General features: G+C 42.2%; 1 long non-coding RNA gene across 11 annotated transcripts; it reads right to left on the bottom strand.

Moving 5' to 3' along the window:
- Positions 1–8,458: 8,458 nt before the first annotated feature.
- Positions 8,459–13,567, bottom strand: LOC119353189. 11 transcript variants are annotated; one of them, XR_005170351.1, is made up of 10 exons: positions 12,991–13,567; positions 12,670–12,895; positions 11,622–11,758; positions 11,393–11,499; positions 11,112–11,175; positions 10,317–10,402; positions 10,055–10,182; positions 9,673–9,773; positions 9,291–9,365; positions 8,459–9,209 (listed from the first exon to the last, which is right to left on the bottom strand). It is a non-coding gene; the product is annotated as an uncharacterized LOC119353189 (long non-coding RNA). The 11 variants fall into 11 exon arrangements; XR_005170347.1 differs by having other exon boundaries at positions 9,291–9,773; XR_005170346.1 differs by having other exon boundaries at positions 8,459–9,365.
- Positions 13,568–16,889: the final 3,322 nt, after the last annotated feature.

Genomic DNA, 16,889 nt, shown 5'->3' with positions numbered 1-16,889 from the left:
CTCATCCGGGACTCCGAACTCCTTCGGTATATCAAAACTCATAAACTCATAATATAACTGTCATCGAAACCTTAAGCGTGCGGACCCTACGGGTTCGAGAATAATGTAGACATGACCGAGACACGTCTCTGATCAATAACCAATAGCGGAACCTGGATGCTCACATTGGCTCCTACATATTCTACGAAGATCTTTAGCGGTCAGACCGCATAACAACATACGTTGTTCCCTTTGTCATCGGTATGTTACTTGCCCGAGATTCGATCGTCGGTATCTCAATACCTAGTTCAATCTCGTTACCGGCAAGTCTCTTTACTCATTTCATAATACATCATCTCACAACTAACTCATTAGTTGCAATGCTTGCAAGGCTTATGTGATGTGCATTACCGAGAGGGCCCAGAGATACCTCTCCGACAATCGGAGTGACAAATCCTAATCTCGAAATACGTCAACCCAACATGTACCTTTGGAGACACCTGTAGAGCTCCTTTATAATCACCCAGTTACGTTGTGACGTTTGGTAGCACACAAAGTGTTCCTTCGGCAAACGGGAGTTGCATAATCTCATAGTCATAGTAACATGTATAAGTCATGAAGAAAGCAATAGCAACATACTAAACGATCGGGTGCTAAGCTAATGGAATGGGTCATGTCAATCACATCATTCTTCTAATGATGTGATCCCGTTAATCAAATAACAACTCTTTTGTTCATGGTTAGGAAACATAACCATCTTCGATTAACGAGCTAGTCAAGTAGAGGCATACTAGTGACACTCTGTTTGTCTATGTATTCACACATGTATTATGTTTCCGGTTAATACAATTCTAGCATGAATAATAAACATTTATCATGATATAAGGAAATAAATAATAACTTTATTATTGCCTCTAGGGCATATTTCCTTCAGTAGCCTGTTCAAAAGAGGTTTTCATGTCGTCCTGCAACCTCGCCTAGCCGGAGATCTGATCCATCTGGCTATGGACGATCGCATGCATGCACCTGTAAGAGTCCTCGCCTGCCCGCGAGACATTTTCTTAAGTCGTTGCGGCGCGGGAGGATATCTCTGCTGCATTCGCGGCGCGGCGGGACATCTCTTCTGCTTCTGCGGTGCGGCCGAACCAGTCTACTGCATCGACGGCGTGGATGTGACCTCCGTGCTGCTCCGGCGGCGTAGCGGGGCCTCTCTGCTTCCACGGCCGTGTGGCGGGACATGTCGGCTGCTTTCGCGGCGAGGCGGGACATGTCGGCTGCTTTCGCGGCGAGGCGGGACATCCCTCGTGCTTTCGCTTCCATGCTCGTCTGTCCCTAGTGGTAACCTCTCGACCCAGAACTCACGCTGACCATGGCACACACAGGGCAACGGTGATGAATGACTTGTTTGTTATTGTGGATGAGGAGTTGAGGAGGAATGTGCAGTCATCTTGGAGTAGTAGTATTTATAACCAAGTACTAATATGCTCCTAAGTGGGAAATTGTTTAGGTTTCGATCGGTGTGAACAGGCTTGCAATTTGGAATGTGATAGGACGCAGGCTCAAAATTTATTGACGGTTCTATAATTTCTAAGTGCGGCACTATTCCCGAACGGCGTAATGTGGGCACACTTTCTCGGCCGCGTACGTGGCGTTTCTGTTCTATTGCCTAATCGTAAACAGTTAATCCTTCTGAAGTGTATGCCCTCAATCGAACATTGTCAAAAAGTAATGCGGTACACCTTCTTTAACATGTGTTAAAAAACAAAAAATTCAAAACAAGGACCTTGAGGTTAATTTGGACATTTATGATATATCCCATTAGTGGGATTAACATCAAGACAACTTCCCATCCGGTCACCCATCTCATGCCTACTCCAGCCTGAGCACAGTTAACTTGAGAGTTCTCTTAGATGAGCTACTAGTGGAACAGCTAGTCCTTGCTGATATAGGATGCCTCTTCGCATCCTTATGTCCAATAGATGTTGTGTAGACAGAGCATATCACATACGTCTTATTAGAAGCAATCGTATGTGTTATTATCGGTCTTCGCACATATTTCTGATTACAGACATGTTTGTTGCATATCACACACATCTTGTTATATTAAACCATTTATGTTCTATTGTCTCAACGCAAACAGTTCATCCGAGTGAACCGCATGCCGTATATCGCACACACCTTGATCTGGCTGACCATTTTTTCTGTGTTGCCTAATCACAAACAATTGATCCGAATGAACCGTATGTTGTATATCGCACACGCCTCCATCTGGCTGCCTGTTTCTTTTGTTTCTCATCATCGCAAACAGTTAATTGAACAGAACCATATGCCCAGCATCACACACGCAACTAAAATCTGCACCGTGTTTGATGCATCCACCATCGCAAACATTTTCACCTTTTTTGATGATTTTTTACACCACCATTTGCGATTAACGCATCACACAGTTTCATCGAAGGATCTCTGACCATAGTGTCTCATTAGCAGCAACCTGCAGTAGTGTATAATAGCGTGGAACAATCAAAAATTATAGATATGTCGGAGACGTATTAGCTTCTTATGATGTGTATTACCGAGAGGGCGAGAGATACCTCTCTGATACTCAGAGTGACAAATCCAAATCTCGATCTATGCCAACTCAACAAACACCTTCGGAGATACCTGTAGAGCATCTTTATAATGACCCAGTTACGTTGTGACGTTTGATAGCACATAAGGCATTTCTCCTATATCCGGGAGTTGCATAATCTCATAGTCGAAGGAATATGTATTTGACATGAAGAAAGCAATAGCAATAAAACTGAACGATCATTATGCTAAGCTAACAGATGGTCTTGTCCATCACATCATTCTCCTAATTATGTGATCCCGTTATCAAATGACAACTCACGTCAATGGTTAGGAAACCTTAACCATCTTTGATCAACGAGCTAGTCTAGTAGAGGCTCACTAGGGACACAATGTTTGTTTATGTATTTACACATGTATTAAGATTTCGTTATCAATACAATTATAGCATGAATAATAAACCTTTATCATGAATAAGGAAATATAAAATAACAACTTTATTATTGCCTCTAGGGCATATTTTCTTCAATTTAACATAAGGAACTATAGCAAGTTCATCTTCATAAGCATCATTCTTATTGGCATCATGGCCACAATCATAGAAAGCATAAAGTTCATCAAAAAGGGATATTTCAAACCAATCCAAGGGATCATAGCATTCATCCATCAGTAAGAACGAAGGGAAATTAAAGAATATATTAGTTGAAGATTTACTCTCATTAGAAGGTGGGTACGGGTTGCTAATCTGCTCTTCCTCCTTTTGTTCTTCACCCTCATCTTCATCTTTTTCATCTAATGGGCTCACAGTTTCAGCAATTTCTTCTTCCAGAGATTCCTGGAAAATATTAATCTCTTCTTGGACAACGGAGACCTTCTCGATAAATCCATTAATACCAGCATTGTATTCGTAATTTTCATAGCAATATTTAAGTATAGCATAATTTTCAAATTTGTAATGAACATTATCACAATCTTCATACTTTTCAAACAAAGATTCAATTTCATAAGCACCCTTAAAAGCTACAAATTATTCTATTTGTTCCACGTCATAGTAATCATATACACCATTAGCATAAGAAGCCAAGGTTTCATTCTCATTAAATTCACATTGAAAGGGAAGGTGTGGAGCTTTCATCTTAAAGCAACAAGTACAATCATACATAGAGCACATATTCCAAGCATACCAATGCAACATTTTAATTGATCCCATAAGTGTTTCCATTTTTGAGACAAGCAATAATCCCTAATGTATTCCCAATGATCCAACGATCTCCCATTATCAAGTTGACTGGGGATTTATGAGGATTATCAAAGTAGTATTTAATATTTTCCACATAACCAACATCGAGGGTTTTAGGAGGTTTCCCATCTCCATGAGTAGCACATCCAACTATTTTTTTGGTATTTTGTGTTCCATATCCATAACTAAAGATATAAAACAACTTAGAACCGAAAATAAAATCTACTTACAGATAAAGCCAACAAGCACACACGAGAATATTCACTCCACGCTTTTAGCTCCCCGGCAACGGCGCCAGAAAAAAGGTCTTGATGACCCAAGTATAGGGGATCGTCTTAGCCTTTTTGGATAAGTAAGAGTGTCGAACCCAACAACGAGCTAAAGGTAGAATTAATATTCTCTTCAAGTTCTATCGACCACCGATACAACTCTATGCACACCAACGTTTACTTTACCTAGAAACAAGTAATAAAACTACTTTGTAGGTGTAGTGGGGTAAGTTTGCAAGATAATAAAGAACGCGGAAATAAAAGTTAAGTTCTGTTTTAATAAAAGAACAATTAAGTTAGTATAGCGAGTGTGGGAAAGTGGTGGTAGGATTTGCGAAATTGTCCCTAAGCAATTGGCTATGTTACTAGACCGATAGCAAGTTTTTATGTGGGGGAGGACACTGCTAGCATATCATCCCTTACTTGTAATTCTGTGCACTTATGATTGGAACTATTAGCAAGCATTCGCAACTACTAAAGTTCAATAAGGTAAACCCAACCATAACATTAAATAAATTGGCCCCACTTTAATCCCATATGAATCAATTTCTATGCTGGGAAGAAGTTTCCATCACTCTTGCCCTCCAATGCATAGTCCTATCAACATAGAACTAACCCTATGACTTGATCCACGCGCCCACTCATATGATGGGCACCAAAGGATAGCAACATAACCACAAGCAATTTAAACTAATCATAGCAATTCATCAATTACTAATAGGATGACAACACATCATTGGATATTAATATGAAGCATAAAACACCATGTAAAGTAGGGGATACAGTGGGTCGCGGAAGAGTGGACTGATGAATATAGATGAGGGGAGGTGATGGATGTGTTGATGAAGATGACGAAGTTGTTGGAGTAGATCACCGTCACACGATGGTTCCCACGGCGGCGTTTTGGCGCCACCGGGAGAGAGGGGAAGAGAGCCCCCTCCTCCTTCTTCTTCCTTGGCCTTCCCCCTAAAGGGAGTAGGGTTTCCCCTCTGGTCCTTAGCCGACATGGCTCCAGGAGGGCAAGAGCCTCTCCGAGATTTGATCTCTCTATTTGTTTCTCTTCTATTTCGCGCTCCTGATTTCTGGCTCTTCACCGTTTCTTATATTCTCAGAGATCCGTAACTCCAATTGGGATGAAATTTTAACACAATTTTTATCCGGATATTAGCTTCATTGTGTCCAAAAGACGCCCCCAACCGACTTACGGGGTATCCACGAGCCTGCCCGACGTGCCCTAGGGTAGGGAGCGTGCCGTGTGAGCTCGTGGCTCCCTCGAGCATCGTCTCTCGTTGATTCTTTTTTCCAAAAATCACATATATTCCAAAAAAAACTCTGTAAAATTTTATCGCATTTGGACTTCGTTTGATATGGATTTTCTGTGAAATAAAAATATACAACAAACAGGAACTGACACTCAGCAGATCATATAAATTGTTACCAAAAGTGTATGAAAGTTGTAAAATAATGGCATGAAATAATCAAAATTATAGATACGACGGAGACGTATCACATGATTGTCCCTTGCTTAAGATACAATTAGAGATACATAGGACAACGATCATGCAACAACTTCATCTGTGGTGAGAATACGTTTACATTGTCGTACATGCAAACATAGTGCAAATTATAGATTATAATATAATGTGTTTTACTACATTATAGAAGGCATTTTATCAATATCAACTGGATCTACTGCAGAAGGGTATACACATGGTACAACAAAAGTCGGAATGGGTCATGTATCTTATTTCAGAGGTTCTTTCAAGCTCAAGCGCATCAAAGAGAAAGTGGGTTGAAGCGGTGAGTCGACATACTTTTCCCCTATAAACACATCTTTAAATTGTTAGTGTCTTTGTTTACCCTACCACCGTATATTGCGGCAAATGCAACTATATTTAGGAATTATGCCATACCTAATTATTGAACCAGTGTTTGTATATGTTGTATCCTAGATATATGGTTTCTGTAGGGAAACTTAGAATTCTCATGACCTGAATGCAAGGCTGGCGACTCAGAAAAAGTTGGACATGTCAAGATGCAACTTGAAGAACCTGAAACAATCAACAAGGCCCTGACAGAGCAACATGAAGAACCCGAAGTTGCCAAGTAGGCCCTGACAGAGAAGCAGGAAGAACCTGAAGCCCTTGGCAAAGCAGTAGGATGAAACTAAAGCTGTCATAATGGCCTTGGGAGAGCAGCATGAAGAACTTAAATCGGTTAAGAACGCCCTGGTACAATAGTAAGAAGAACTTGAAGCTGTGAAGAAGGTCCTGCCACAACAGCAGGATGAAATTGAAGCTCTCATAAAGGCCCTAGTAGAGCAGCATCAAGAACTTGAATATGTCAATTATGCTTTTGTAGACCAGCAGGAAGAACTTGAAGCTGTCAAGAATGTCAAGGAAGAGAAAACCTTGGCTTTTGAGAAAGGGCCCACCTGTAATTTCAAATATTATTAATCTTATTCTTGGCATTTGTAGACCAGCGTAAATTCAAATTGAAAATGTCAAGAATGTCAAGGAAGAGAAAACCTTGGCTTTTGTAGGCTAGCGGGAAGAAATTGAAGCTGTCAAGAATGTCAAGGAAGAGAAAACCTTGACTTTTGTAGACCAGCACATATTCAAACTGAAAATTTCAAACACTATCAATTTTATTTCAATTTGGTAGCAAATTGCAATATAGAACAAATTGTCGAGGTCTAAAAACTGTGATAGTAATGCATGCCATCACCAGCGTATGGACCCACATGTAAACAACCACATCACCCACGTCTAGGCCCACTTGTAAGCAACCACGTCATCATAATGTGGGCCCATATGTCAAGATCTTTGACTGTAAAACTTGACGAAACTAGTCATTACTGACGGTCACCTTCATAGGAAAAAAACGACCATGCCCACATGTAAGCAGCCATGTCAGTATCCACTAGGCCCATATGTTAGAATCGTCGAGCGGTCATATTTGACACATCGGTTGTTAGTGACAGACTATCGTCACCGAAAATAATTAGGTGACAATTCGACTGATCAAAGATGACAGTTCTGGATGTCAACGAAATTGGAGTTCCGTGACAAATCCGAAACCGTCACCTAAGATACAATAAGGATTAAAAAATTTGCGACGACGCTTCTGTGATGGAACGGGTGAGACGAAAATCAGTTTTACGTTACAAAAGTGGCTCGTCACAAACAAACGTTCGTTTCGAAGTGGTAAAACAACAGAACCTGCGGTTACTGGTTGTGGCTTATTAACAGTTCCTGGAGTGGCATGTAACTGTTTTGGACTGCCTTGGAGGTGTTTCAGTAGGATTTGCCTTGGAGGCAACACTGGCTTGTCCAGATGCACCTACTAGATCTTCATCGGCATCATGCACATGTACATCAAAAAAGTTTATGAAATTCTTTTGTATTTTATCAAGGTTCTTCTTGATGCAAGTGAAATTGTTGTTGCATGTCTTTCAAAATCATGGAACTCCTCTTTGTCTTCCTCTCTATTCAGTTATAGTGTTTTGATGTTCAATCGCAGGGATTTGAGTTCTAGATCTCCAGCAACCTCAGATTATGTGACGTTCGTCATAGTAACAACAGGAAATCTGACGAGCTACGGGGTGTAGCTCACGTTACTACCGAGATCTAAGCCATGAGCGAGATGGGAGGGATTTTACCACCATTGCCGAGAATCAGCCTACATGCCCCCAAGATATACCTTCGCCGACACTGCCGCCTGTGCCGGCCACCGCGGGATGGTGCAGAATGAGGGTTGGTTGGTTGGGTTCTAAATTTGAAGTAGGAACCTTCAGAAACCACTCCCAAAACCTTTCCCGCACCCAAGCAATTTACCGCCACCTCCACGCCACCAGTTGTCGATCGCCGCCGCCGGGACCTGTGCTCAAGGAGGATTTTACGGCTGTGCCAACTCCGCTTGACACCGGTCCAATTGCCTTTGAGAATCGCTGGCTACTAATACGAACTAGTAGTTGGGGCGCGCCCGTGGCGCGCCGCTTGAGAGGCATCTGTGCGGTGCCTGGTAGGGGACCGCCCTTTTCATTTTTATTTTTTGGATCTAAATAGCACATGTGAGTGGACATCAATAGAACAAGACTGACAGGGGCATGGTCCTGCTTCTTGAAAAAGAAAGATATAACACAATACTGACAGGAGCATGGTTCTACTTCTTGAAAAATACAACAACATTAGTACAGATCCCATTCATAAAATACATGAGGCACATCACGCTTGACGAAAGACATGTGGTGCCCCTTTTGGTGTCTTTTTCTCTAATTGCTGGTAAACATGCATGCAACTGAGAACTTTATGAATGAAGGACAACAAGCAAAGCATTTTACCATCCATATCATGAATGAAAAAGAAAATTCAAACAACAAGCTGTCACTTAACATCAGAAATAACATGAAACAATATAAAGTACCAACAAACATAAAATCCCGTAGATCTCAAATTCGTGCGCTTGTGATTAATGCATACACATTTGAGAAGCACACACGCTGTCGGCTATGATTTCTTTTTTCATCCCAAAATTAACTCAATAGGTATCCCAGTTCCATCCATCAATAGGTATCCCAAAATTAACTCAATAGGGAGAAGCTACCTGGAGAATGCTATGCTTACATAGAGCATGATCTACATGACTCCGGAGATGAAGGTGAGAACCACCCGCCACTCTTTTTACGATGCCTTCTCCCATGCCCTTATCTATCGGCCACCGTGTCCGCTACCGCGACAGCCTAAATCACCACCCACGTCGCCTGCGACCCAAATGTGATTACAGCCAAAGCTAGTGTAAAGATAAAAGAAATAGCAAAGTGAGATGGGAAATTTGTTGCTTCTAGTGTGTAGACGGGAAATGAATGCGCCTTGATCCAAATCAGTTCAACATATAGTGGGTTGTACATCCTCATATAGTCAAAGCGAAATTTTAATTTGGAAATTAAATCTTCATTTCATTAAATATAACATCTCCCCAAATCCTAGATACATTTCTATGATAAATATCCAAATAAATTCAAGCAGAAAATCCATGAAACCGCTAGTAAAACGGGACAAAGAAAAGTCATAAGATTTAATTCTATCTAAGTGTCCAGAATCAGGAAGTGGACCAGTAAACTTGGAGTCTTGGACACAAGATTTCATAAGGTCCTGTTTTAGAATTAGGAATGAGATTTGTTAACGTGCAATCCTGAAACCTTAAACTGAAAGTTGATGTTGAACATCTGTTACCAGTTCGTCGGTTCTATCTAAACATATCGTATATGCTTTAATACGCTGCCCTAAGAAGAAGGCATACCCCTTTCCCTGAGAGAAGATTGGACAATAGTAAGCACATTGAATATTCGGGACTAATTATCTAATGCATTTGCTTGTATCTTAATCGAATTTAGTAGTGACACAAGCAAAATATTCATTTATTAACATATAGTGCATGACCAATTGTTGTTCAGGTAGTCCTTATAGACAATTTACAAGTTGTAAATGGACTTTAGTTAGTTTAACGCATGAGTGTACAGTGTACAGTTCAACAACATGGTGCCGTATGTCGAAGTGCCAAAAAATAGAGGAAAGAGAACCAGTATAGTATTAATAACATAATTTGGAGCATTACATGTCGCGCTGTAGAGAGGAAATGACCTGGCCATGGTGTCGTATGTCGAAGTGCGTACACACCACAAAGTAAGTGTTGTGAAGGTCCCAATTGCAATATGCCTGTGTGTATGATTGAAATGAGCAAACACAACAAAATATTAACTGAACTCTGTTGACATTCTACTTTCTATAGGTTTTGTCTAATTCTCCACACATTGTTATTTTTAGTTCATCTTTATCCTACGACATCAATGTCTGAATGAACATTCTTCAGGCCAGAGATAAATATATCAACATGGATTCTATTTATGCAGCTCTCATAGGCACTTGGTTAAACAAAATGTCAAGAATAGCCTAACATGAGATCCTGAACAAAAACAAAATAAGGAGAGAGTATGTACTAATTATGCCCAAGCATATAGAGAATTCCATGACAATTCAACACCAAATCCCAAAGCTCGTGGTCAGAGAGTACTCGTCCAAGCAGTATCTCTCACCTCCAATCCCCTGGCTATTGTAGCCTGAATGCCTGATGAGATGACATAGATATTTGAGAGAAAAGGATTACTTGCCGAATATTCCTATAAGAATGGTGAAAAGGGAGACAAAATACTTCTGGGATTTAGAGACATGATGAGCAGGAAGAAGTGCACGATAAGAGACCTGGGGAGCTTGTCGGGAAGTTTAGTCACCAAATTTGCATCGTCCATTATCCATTTTAAGAGACGACAAATGCAACAGTCAAATTCCTACGGGCATAGATCAGTCCATAAGAATTTAAGATAAACATACAAACACTAAAGTATATGGGTTGTTCTTCAAAATTTCAGTCAACCTTTCATAGGAACCCGACCAAATCTAATAAAGCTTCTCAATCAGTGGGGGTAAAAAAACAAGGGGAGAGGAGGTGCGAGGTGGATATACTTTGTAACTAACCATTGCATTTACTTCTAGCAATTGCATTTACTTCTTGCATCAGTACTTTGTAACTAACCATTGCATTTACTTCTCAATCAGAGGAACAAATATTGTAGGAACCCGACCAATACTAATACCAGATCATATTCATGGCAAATCCACCTTTTATTTATTGGGATCTAATACAAAGTATATCCACCTAAGAAACTATCATTTCATAAGAAAATCAATTTGGAAAAATATAAATTGAGGCGACAAAGCTCTAATATCAAGTCAATGATTAATAGCAGAAGTAAATGCAATGGCACCTTTAGGCATATTTGGCAACAAATAACAAAAAGTATTTAGTAGAAGTACTTGGTAACAAGTTAAAAGCAGTTAATAACTAATCTTAGAACTGGCATTTCCATATACAAAGGATCGTGCGTATTTTCAATAAGAATTCACTTTTATTTCATTTGTCAAGATTCTCTTGACATAAGCCTCAGATGAAAATCTTTGAGCATACAATGTACAGAAAATTAAGGCATGGAGTGAAACCTGATCATGCCTCCACAACCAACTCCGGCGGTCCATAACTATCAAGTATTCCAAAATGCAGAGCCTGAATCAAACAGTAGGAAGCCGAAAATTGTCAGTACATACTGAATTAATGGTACCAAAATTTGGAAGGCGCAACTCCCACATACGCTACCTTTGAAAAGGGAGGATGTTACTACTATAATCACAGTTCACAGAATAATCTTTGCATTTACATGAAGATGGATACGAAACTTATCACCATGAATTCCAACCATGTACCAAAGATTAACTACCAGTACCTTCGATTTTATAGCAACATAAAATCACAATTCGGCATCCAAGATTAGAAAATATTGTAGCCATAGAAAGAATGCTCCCACCTCCATAGAAAAAAGGTTGCTCCCAACTACACAACAGAAAAAAACAACATTTTTATGACTGATAACGCAGTTGAATGTAGAAATGTCAACATTTACAAATATCGCATAGATGCAGTCATGCAGAGAGAAAGAGAGAGAGAACACCAACCCGCAGTCGATGCCGGAGCAGCTCATACCAACTATGTGCAAAACAAAGGGGCACCCAAACGAAGACTGGATATACGAACTATGTGCAAAATCTTGACCGAGAATGATAACAAAGACTCCAATTCAAACAAACATTTCCTGATGCAGAAGGACAAATATTGAAATACAGTTAAATTTTGAACAAGAAAAATAGAAGTCTAACAAAACTATTGATGAATTGTAACAATGCATAATTGTTATCGTCTGATGGTATCACAGAAGAAATGCATTGAAACATTAAGTTCTGCTAGGCATAGCTCAGAGTTCTTTTCTGCTGGCAGATACCATTGAAGAACTATAGCAGAACCTATGTACACGTAAATTAAATATAGTGAATTTGTTACATGCCCACACCACCCCAAATATTATGGCTACACCCAAAAGCATAACAAATTCACAAACAGGAGGACCTCACCCGTGGCTTTGCAACTTCGATCCGTTTGTGGGCAAGCAATTTAGAACTGCCTCATCAACCTCAAAACTGTAGGTGGTAGCTGAGGCATGACCACTCGTTTTACATCTTTTACTACATACTAACACCTAGATCCAGGGGAGAACAAAACTTGCGAATGCAGCTCGTCTGGATAAAATTTAATAATGGGTGGACAATGATTTTATTCTAAGCATAATACTCCTCATCTCTTACATGACACATGTAGCACATAATAATGTGTGTTTATTTAGAGCCTGGAACATATACCAACTAAAAGTTCTAACCACGAGAAACTTGCACGTTCAGTATTGAGACGATGCAAGACATAAAGCCAAACACACAGTAGCACTTATATTAACTCCTACATGTTATATGTGAATCTACAAACATGAAATTCGATCAATTACTCATGGGATAAAATTTCTTTCTTCTTTACAGATTCTTCTAGCAATTAAAGAATTTGCACATAAATAAATGTCTTCCTTTAGTTGAGCTTTTTAGGTCGGCACAAATGAGCAATTAACTTCCAAAATCCTAGAACAAGTAGAAACATCGCATTGCTGCAGAGAATACCAACCTGATGTTAACGTTGGAGCAGCTCAGTGGATGCAGGATACAGGACCCCAGAAGTAGCAAAAGCACAAATTGTCACACTGAATCTGGAATCCTGCACAACAAATGATATATACACACTTTAGATCATCTGACATAACACCTACAAAATGCATGTTCTTGATAAAACAACTTCCTGCCAGTCTTTTTGGAGTTCCTTCAAACACCTTGTAGGCATAGAGAAACAAAATCTGCACAAACAAATAGACAAAGATGAGAAGATCTAGGAGTAGAGCACTGGAAGAGAGGCGAGAAAATTTCAGAAAGAAGACAAGAGCGTGTGTACCTGCATCGTGCTTCTCCTGTCGGCACCCCTCTTCTTCGTCGGGCGGACGGACAACGATGCGAGAACAGGACGGAGCCAGCTGTCTCTGCGGCCCGCGCTGCTTCTGCCAAGGAAGACGGTGACGGTGTCGTGGACCACCGGCGCGTTTTGAGCTCTGGAACTCCTCCTTGGGCCGCTGATACAAGTGTGGAGGCGGGGCTACATCGGCCACCGCTCACAAAGAAGAGGGAGGAGCTCGGGGAGGAGTCGACGGCGCGATGGGTGGGCACGAGGCGAAGACGGCCGGACCAACGCGCCGGAGCATCGCCGGCGACGAGGAGGTCGACCGCACTGAAACTCTAGGACGGGCAAACCGATGGGGGCAGCCACAAGAGTGTGGGATCGACAAATCGACACGGTGGATCATATAGAGCACGAGCAGAGGAGAGATTGATAGCAAGCACGATGCTAGAGACCGCCGGATTTCGCCAGAGCCGGCCGGCGAAGGCGGCGGCAAAAAGGAGAGCACGGGAGAAGGAGAAGTGACAGAGAGGGGAGGGGATTGAGTTTCACTCCTTTCTCTCTCCCTTCGGTGCAGTAAAATTCTCTCTCTCCCTTCGGCACAGGTGGACATCGTGGTTAGAATAAAAAGCGAACAACATGGTGGGCCTGAAAAATCCTTTTTTGTCCCTTGCCGACGTGGACATCGCCAGCTACCGACGTGGACATCGCCAGCGGTAGCACTTGATGCACAGCTGAATGGTTTTAATTGACAGGTTCTAACTAGAGTTGTCAGATGAAATGCAGAAACAAGATACAAGAACAGAAAATATGCCAATTGAGGAGGCCGTTTCTCTCCGATTTGGAAGTACTGTTGTAGCTAGGGTTTGTCACTGGCTGGAATACAGCCGCATGGGGTTTACCCCTATTACAAGTTATGATGCTTCCGATCCCAAATGGTGGCATTAATAGCCTTACAAAAGACTAAGAAAAGTGACATGAAACACTGATAGCATGTGCTCTTGCCGGAAAAGTAAATAGTGACATCTGCGCTGTCGCCGGCCATTGGATGGAAAATCTGCGGCTCTGAGTGAAATGGTATGAAGCGTCAAGAACCCTCATGCAGATCGGACGACAACGGTGGACGACAATAACGAAAATAGATGCAGCTACAGTAAAGATGATGATTTCTTCAGTTTCGTCAGGCTAAGGTCCTTGCATCCTCCTCCCCATATTTTCCACGGCAGCTGCATCCTCCTTCACCGCAGCCGCGGCAAGCTCGTCCTCCTGTGCCATGTCGGGCCACGACATCAGCGGTTCTCGTCCGCCTGCTGCTGCTGCTGCTGCTGCGGTGGCGGATCAGAGTCCCACCCGCTGGGCTCGAACGGCAAATGCCATGGGAATGGGAGTATGGGACAGTCGGATTCGAGTGTAAAGTCACCTCAAGGGCTCGACCTTCTCGATTCGTGGCTGCGGCAAATGCGGAACTGGCAGTTTGATCCAAATCGGCCAGTTCTAGACTTGCCCCGACGCCATTTTTGCTGAAGCTTGAAAAACAATTCAAATTGCAAGCAAAATCCCTTCACAACGTTGGTTGCACATGGTGTTGATAAACACCGTGCTGATCACCCCTGCACACATGACATGCTTGCAAAATGTGCACAGTACTAATAATCTGTATTACGGTGCCCAAAAGTGTAGCTAAGTGAATTGGGGGATCAAGCAGTTGTCACTTGAGATCCCTGCATATATGCATATTTTGTTTATGCGTGCTTTGGAGCTGTCAATGGGTTTTCAATCTTCAGAAAGTAAAACTTCTGTAGTATGTTTCTGGACAGCTATGTCACACTTTTGTTTGTATAGAGCATGATTAACTTAACCTACTGCTGTTACAAAATGTTTTGAACTGAGCTCATCGAGTTGCTTAGATCTATTTTTTGTATTGTAGAAAAGTGGATTGACACTCCACTTTTCTACAATACCTGGTGGTGGAATGATGATGTCCAGAAGGCGCTTAAAGAGAAGAAAGATTGCTTCAGACGCCTATACCTGGATAGGAGTGCAGACAACATAGAGAAGTACAAGATGGCAAAGAAGGCCGCAAAGCGAGCTGTTGGTGAAGCAAGGGGTCGGGCATATGAGGACCTCTACCAACGGTTAGGCACGAAGGAAGGTGAAAGGGACATCTATAAGATGGCTAAGATCCGGGAGAGGAAGACGAGGGATATTGGCCAAGTCAAATGCATCAAGGACGGAGCAGGCCAACTCTTGGTGAAGGACGAAGAGATTAAGCATAGATGGCGGGAGTACTTCGACAAGCTGTTCAATGGGAAGAATGAGAGTTCTACCATTAAACTGAATGACTCCTTTGATGAGACCAGCATGCGTTTTGTGCGGCGCATCCAGGAGTCTGAGGTGAAGGAGGCTTTAAAAAGGATGAAAGGAGGCAAGGCGATGGGCCCTGATTGTATCCCCATTGAGGTGTGGAAAGGTCTCGGGGACATAGCGATAGTATGGCTAACCAAGCTTTTCAACCTCATTTTTCGGGCAAACAAGATGCCAGAAGAATGGAGACGGAGTATATTAGTACCAATCTTCAAGAACAAGGGAGATGTTCAGAGTTGTACTAATTACCGTGGAATTAAGCTAATGAGCCATACAATGAAGCTATGGGAGAGAGTCATTGAGCACCGCTTAAGAAGAATGACAAGCGTGACCAAAAATCAGTTTGGTTTCATGCCTGGGAGGTCGACCATGGAAGCCATTTTCTTGGTACGACAACTTATGGAGAGATATAGGGAGCATAAGAAGGACTTGCATATGGTGTTCATTGACTTGGAGAAGGCCTATGATAAGATACCGCGGAATGTCATGTGGTGGGCCTTGGAGAAACACAAAGTCCCAGCAAAGTACATTACCCTCATCAAGGACATGTACAATAATGTTGTGACAAGTGTTCGAACAAGTGATGTCGACACCGATGACTTCCCGATTAAGATAGGACTGCATCAGGGGTCAGCTTTGAGCCCTTATCTTTTTGCATTGGTGATGGATGAGGTCACAAGGGGTATATAAGGAGATATCCCATGGTGTATGCTCTTTGCGGATGATGTGGTGCTAGTTGACGATAGTCGGACGGGGGTAAATAGGAAGTTAGAGTTATGGAGACAAACCTTGGAATCGAAAGGGTTTAGGCTTAGTAGAACTAAAACCGAGTACATGATGTGCGGTTTCAGTACTACTAGCTGTGAGGAGGAGGAGGTTAGCCTTGATGGCCAGGTGGTACCTCGGAAGGACACCTTTCGGTATTTGGGGTCAATGTTGCAGGAGGATGGGGGTATTGATGAAGATGTGAACCATCGAATCAAAGCCGGATGGATGAAGTGGCGCCAAGCTTCTGGCATTCTCTGTGACAAGAGAGTGCCACAAAAGCTAAAAGGCAAGTTCTACAGGACGGCGGTTTGACCCGCAATGTTGTATGGCGCGGAGTGTTGGCCGACTAAAAGGCGACATGTTCAACAGTTAGGTGTGGCGGAGATGCGTATGTGGAGATGGATGTGTGGCCACACGAGGAAGGATCGAGTCCGGGATGATGATATACGAGATAGAGTTGGGGTAGCACCAATTGAGGAGAAGCTTGTCCAACATCGTTTGAGATGGTTTGGGCATATTCAGCGCAGGCCTCCAGAAGCTCCAGTGCATAGCGGACGGCTAAAGCGTGCGGAGAATGTCAAGAGAGGGCGGGGTCGACCGATTTTGACATGGGAGGAGTCCGTTAAGAGAGACCTGAAGGATTGGAGTATCGACAAAGAGCTAGCTATGGACAGGGGTGCGTGGAAGCTTGCTATCCATGTGCCAGAGCCATGAGTTGGTTGCGAGATCTTATGGGTTTCACCTCTAGCCTACCCCAACTTGCTTGG

The sequence above is a fragment of the Triticum dicoccoides genome, chromosome 2A (assembly GCF_002162155.2).
Source record: "Triticum dicoccoides isolate Atlit2015 ecotype Zavitan chromosome 2A, WEW_v2.0, whole genome shotgun sequence".
NCBI lineage: Eukaryota > Viridiplantae > Streptophyta > Magnoliopsida > Poales > Poaceae > Triticum > Triticum dicoccoides.
Note: the sequence above shows the minus strand (reverse complement) of the source record. Positions and strands in the feature narration are given on the sequence as shown.